The sequence below is a fragment of the Humulus lupulus genome, chromosome 3 (assembly GCF_963169125.1).
Source record: "Humulus lupulus chromosome 3, drHumLupu1.1, whole genome shotgun sequence".
NCBI lineage: Eukaryota > Viridiplantae > Streptophyta > Magnoliopsida > Rosales > Cannabaceae > Humulus > Humulus lupulus.
In genome coordinates, this window is record NC_084795.1 from 151,121,603 (window position 1) to 151,127,786 (window position 6,184).

Sequence of the window (6,184 nt, forward strand, 5' to 3'; positions counted from 1 at the left end):
CTAACCTAACAGAAAGACTAAGTCAACTAACTGACTAAACAAACAAATATTACAAAAGAAAATAGAGATACAGAAATAAACTAAGAATCGTAATAAACGTAATAGTTATTTTGAAATGATGTATGGTGTTTATTAAACTTTATTGGCGGTGATAATACCAAATTTTTTTCAAAAGTTACACTTTAATACCCAATTTTTTTTTGTGGTAATAATACCTAAATCTACAATTTTGTTGCAATTGTTAGTACTCACAGTTAACTTTCCGTTAAGTATTCACGTGACACATTTTTATACTCGTAAATTTAGGTATTAAAGTGTAACTTTATAAATGACTTCAGTATTATGGCCGCTAATATACCTAAATTTTTTAAATACTATACAAATCATTTTGAATTTTAAAAATCTAAAAGATTATTAGAAAATAATTAATAAAACTAAAATATGCAAATTCAAAACAACCAAAATTAAAATTGAAACTCAAAATCATTCCAGAATCCATATTATTAATTAGTTTTTAATAATCTCGTAGATTTTTTAAAATTTAAAATGATTTTTATAATATTTAAAGCATATAAATAATTTAGTCTAAAATCATCCAAAAATCTATATGTGCCACATGGATACTTAACGGGCAGTTCACGGTGAGTACTAACGGTTGCACCAAAATTGTAGATTTATGTATAACCGCAAAAAAAAGATGGGTATTAAAATGTAACTTTTGAAAAGATTTGGGTATTATCGCCGCCAATTAGACTAATAAATGTGCCACGTGGATACTTAATGGGCAGTTAACGGTGAGTACTAACGGATGCACAAAAATTATAGATTTATGTATTATTACGGCAAAAAAAAGGGGTATTAAAGTGCAATTTTTGAAAAAAATTAGATATTATCGCCGCCAATATCCCTAATTTTAATGTTTTTGATTAAACCCAAATATTGATCCAAGAACAATGAATTCAAATTTTATTGCTTCGAATATTTTATTTCATTTTAGATATTTTGTTATTATTTTTTGTAATTTTAAAATAGTTACCGAATGATTTCTTTTTATTCTTTAGAATAATATGTATTTTTTAGTTTGAAAATGTAATTGCATAGTTATGAAACAATGAATATGGGGGAAACGAAAGAAAGGAGAGACAATTTAATTTAAAATTATATAAGCTTTTATTTTATAAATTTATTAATATCTTTTCTAAATTAATAAATTAGTTAATCACTTATCATTGAAGGTAATATTGTCATATTGAAAATTTATCGATTAAATTTGAGTTCAATGTTGTTGACGCGACTTTTCGTCAACAGAGAATTGAGAAATTTGAGAGGTAATTAAGCCTACATAAAATCGAATATTAAGAACACAAAGAAATTTTACGTGGTTCAGTGATTAAAATCCACCTAGTCCACGAGTCTATGTTATTGTTTTTTTTTCTCTCAAGAAATTGTTTATGACAATTTCTCCCGAGTTTCAGTATACAAGAATGTGATCCTTTTTTCTGTCCATTCCCTCTCTATTTATAGGGGATTAGTGGACAAGTTTGAGTAACTTTCTAAATTGGGTAACTACCCAAATATACAAATAATTATGATTAATATATCGATTACCTAATATTATACATTTAACAGGCAAGATTACAATATTCTAATTATGTATATAAAATTTAGGGTCTTCAGGGATTCGAATTTGTGCTGTCTGTGTGTCGCCAACAAGCTGAATACACACCAAACGAGCTAGATGTTTCTAGATTAAACCGATTTGAATATCAATGGACTCGACCTATGTTTAAGCGACCTAAAGGTCTGGCCAGGAGATCTCCTTGATACCTTATCGACCTACGCTTAGTTCGAGCTACTCACTAGGGAACTCGTACCATGACTTTGGAACTAGGAATAACTTCATTAAATGACACGTCAACTAGTGTTTTTAGGTAGATTTTTTGCCCCCCAAACCTCTGCTCGTGTATGATGCCACCCCTACTTCTGACAAACATAGTAGAGACTTTTCCACTTTGTGGGAATCGTGCCCACCTACCATCTCGAGTACTTTGACACGTGTCTCATTTTGATAGGCGTCTGTTTAGGTTCCTGAGTACTATGACAGTTGTCTTGTCATCTTTTTTTCCATTCTTTGCCCATTTGATTACGATCCCTAGATTGAAAACCTCCTCGATCGAACAGTCCCAATTCCACCCAGGGCTTATTCTATATATACGACTTTTCTGATCAACATTACCACCTTTTCACTCTCTTGCAAAAAGAAGTTCTCCACTTTCTCTCTCCCGTTTTTCAGAAGCTCTCAAACCATTGCCTTCTGGATTTTGCATTGCAGATTCCTCGATTCTTCAAGTTTTAACCCCGATTACCGGTTTAATCATCTGTAAGTGCTCATGAACCTTTACTGCTAATTTATTTTTCTCTATTTCGACTGGTTTTTCTTGAGATACTTCTGTATAACTGCATTTTTTTTTCACGTAATTTTTGTATTCGAGAGGTCATTTATGATATTTGTAGTATGTAAGGATAGCTTATTGGTTTGGTAGTATCAAGAAAGTACTAAGAAAACACAATAATTTAGTTTTTGGGGTATTTTTCTGGGTTTTTGGGTTCTAATTAAGAATAATTTTGGCAATTTTTAGGGTAAATTTTGGGTTTTGAACCCAGAAACTGGGTAGCTTAGGGGTTATGCTATCTGAATGGTATTGCATTAAAATTGCTTTCCAAAACTAGGTTTCTGACACACACTTTATAAGGATAAGGTGCGTTGATTAGGGTCACGCGTGATTCCATATACACAGAATTTTTTACCCGCTTGAGCTCATGTAGGATTTTTAGTTCGTAGGATTCAGTCAGGTTCTTAGAAGTTTCCAGCTCGAAGAAATTAGATTTCCATCTCAAATATTTAGGTTGAGCTGTCTAGTAATTTACTCTTGGTTATTAAACATGACTAGTTTACTTGAAACTTTAAACCGTATCCCAGAGCCATATCCTTAGGCTGCCCACTAACAATTAGCGCTGATCTACACCAAGGCGAACTAAATTATTTCTCCCTATCAATTCATAATGGGTCGTCCATCCAAGACTGTAACGCCCTAGATAACCAAGACCGTTACACTGTGTGTTTATAAAGGTGAAAGACTTGCTAATCAAGTCGTTTAGTTAAAAATGTGACACTAGAACCATAATCGAGTTAGGGTTAAAAGATTTTGGTTATAAATAGATAAACTTCATTTAAATAACATTTGGTACATGGGATCCCAAAAACAGGGTTTAAAGGACAATTTACAAAATTTCAAAAGTCATACACAATCGCAAACCACTCTAATGGAAAAATGTGCATTTTAGGTTTTCCTGTCCCTATACCACCCCTCGGCCGTGGCGGACAAGTAGCTGATTATGTACATCCCGCCCCCAGAGCTCTTCAACTTAGGATTGGTCCACCTTACTGTTGCCTTTACCTGCATCACGTAGCATCTGTGAGCCAAGGCCCAGCAAGAAAACCATAAAGCATAGCATAAACAATACAGACAATCAAATGATCCATAAACACAGTTAACCAATTATTCAGCATGTCATAACGGTCATCTAATCAGAGAGGACAATCAGTTGTTCACAAGTCATTCATTTTAGTATTTAACAAGCTATAAGCAACATATTAGCAATGGTAAACATATCAATACTCAACATACAATACTCAGGGTCGATGCCCTTAGGCCACACCCTCTATTTAACCCATTGACTTCGGCTCGCTTAGGCCAGACTAAGTGATCATTTATCTAACCTCAGCTCTCAGTGGCCGAGCCGCGTCCTGTGCACAAATATCAGTTCCGGCACTCTTAGGCCATTTATTTCATGCCAACATGGAATATCATAATCATACATCATTTGTATTCAAATATAGGGAACCTTAGTCCCAACATAGCCACACAAACGGGTGCAGTTTTCTTACCTTTAATTTCCGAGTGGAGAAGGTGAAATGGTTCCGAGCACGATCCTTAGCTCCGATCCTTGGTGATAAACCTACTAACAATCCATAAATGGTACTTCGATGAGTTTAAATTCCAAAGAACAATCTCGGGACCAAACTCGCGCTCTCAGGACCCCCAATTCCACCAAACGAAGTGGTGAAACCGTCCCTCGAGCCCCTGAACAAAAACCCTAGAAAGTTCCCAAAAGCCAAGTTCTGAAAGATGAGTAGTGCTACAACGCTACCTATTGGGCACTACAAAGCTAGAGTCAGAGACTCTAGCCCCCAAAATCGCAGCCTAGCTCTGTAGCACTCCCAACCTAGCGCTATAGCGCTACTACCAGAAATGCAATTTTCTGGGTTTCTCTCTTCGAATCTCCCCAACCCAAAGCTCCAAAAATCCTCCTCAATCATCAGCCAAACACATAATTGAACCCATAAATCACTATAGCTCACCCAAAACCACCTAATAACATCAAAACTTAGCTAAAAACCTCACCAAGCACATAAATCAAAACTGAGCTTTGAAACTCAAGAACATTAACTAAAAACCATAAAACTTCTCAGAAGATTAAAAGAATCCTTACCTTTAGAGAGGAATTCGACCCTAGGTTGCCTCCAATGCCATTCCAAGCTTCAATTCCCCAAATTCCCAAACTTAAATTCATTAAAACTTCATCCCAAAACCTAAATTCAGAAATCAAACTCAACTAAAACTCAACAAACTTAAAGGTTTGAAACCTTACCTCAATGGCAGCTAAATCCTCAGCTTCAATCCTCCAATCCTTGTGCTTAGATTCCCAGACTTCCCAGCTAATTCTTATCAACTTCCAACATCAATCCAAGCTTAGTTTCCTTCAGCAAATTCAAAGCCCCAACACTAGAGGGAGTGAGAGAGAGGAGTACATGAGATAGAAGGGGCAGGGAGGTTCTACTTCATTCTGTTTTAATCCTAAGTAAATTTGAATATATCCCTTTATAGAAAAGACCAATTTTCCCTCCCTCATAATACTTAATCCATTAGTCAATCTAAGGGTATAATGGTCATTGCTCCCAATTCCTGCTAATTCCTCAAATATTCCTAACATTTACCAATTAATCCCGTCTTCCAATTAACTTCCAATTATTTATCCAATGTCTAACAATCCCCAATATATTTTCTAAATTCCTGAAAATACCCCCAGGCTCCCCCGAGTCGGGTATAAATCCCCATCCTGACTATTTCTCCAATCCGCTTGTTGACTCTGATTTTGGCCAACTGACACGGAGTCAAATTTGCTTGATGTGGACAAACACGTTGGAAAGAATGTGATGGTGAAATGATAAAGGACACAAGGGTTTATAGTGGTTCGGCCCCATAATCTGGTAATAACCTACGTCCACTTGAATTGTTATTGATATAGGATTCAAAGGAGTGATCAAAGAACTAGGGTACATTGAGTTTCAACAACCTCTGAAGATAAATACAATATATCAAATAGGATAACTCTAATCTCTAATGATCCGAAAGCAAGAAAGAAGAAGAAGATCCCTTTCCCTTGAGCCCTCCTTCTCTATTTATAGGCTCAAGGAGGATTTACCTTAATTTGTTATAGATATTATTTCCTAAATAATCGGATACTCAAGAAATCATGGGAGATAATTTCGGATACTATCATAACTGCATAAGATCTTTTCTGCGTATATCATTCGTACGAACAGGTTGGTCGTATGAAGAGATTGAACATCGTGACACTAGATGTATTCCTGGTCGATAGTCGAGCATGAATTTTTCCAGATGTTAGCCAAGTGTACTAAATGTTTGCCATGTCATCCATGCTTATTTTTTGGATAACATTTGCCCCCCAAGTTTGTTTAGTGCGACCAGTAATAAAGAAACTTTAAGGAAGCAACCGTTCATATCCCCATGATGCCTGTAAGCATCCCCGTGCGTTTTTGAAAACCGTGACATAATTATGTCTAATCAAGCCTTTTCAGTTTTCAAGAAACAAATTTTGATTGTTACTTTTTAGCCACACCTCGGTCTCCATAAATACCTCCTTTTTCTTCTCAAAAAGGTTTTTCTTACCGTCTTTGTCAAGAACTTCAAGAACTTTTGCCTTCAGAGCTTCGAAACCAGACAGTTGCCTAGCTGAGGATCTTCCTGATTCGAACTTTTTCATTTTCTTCCGAACCTCCATCTTTGCCCAGGTAATCACTGTCTTTCTAAATTTTTCA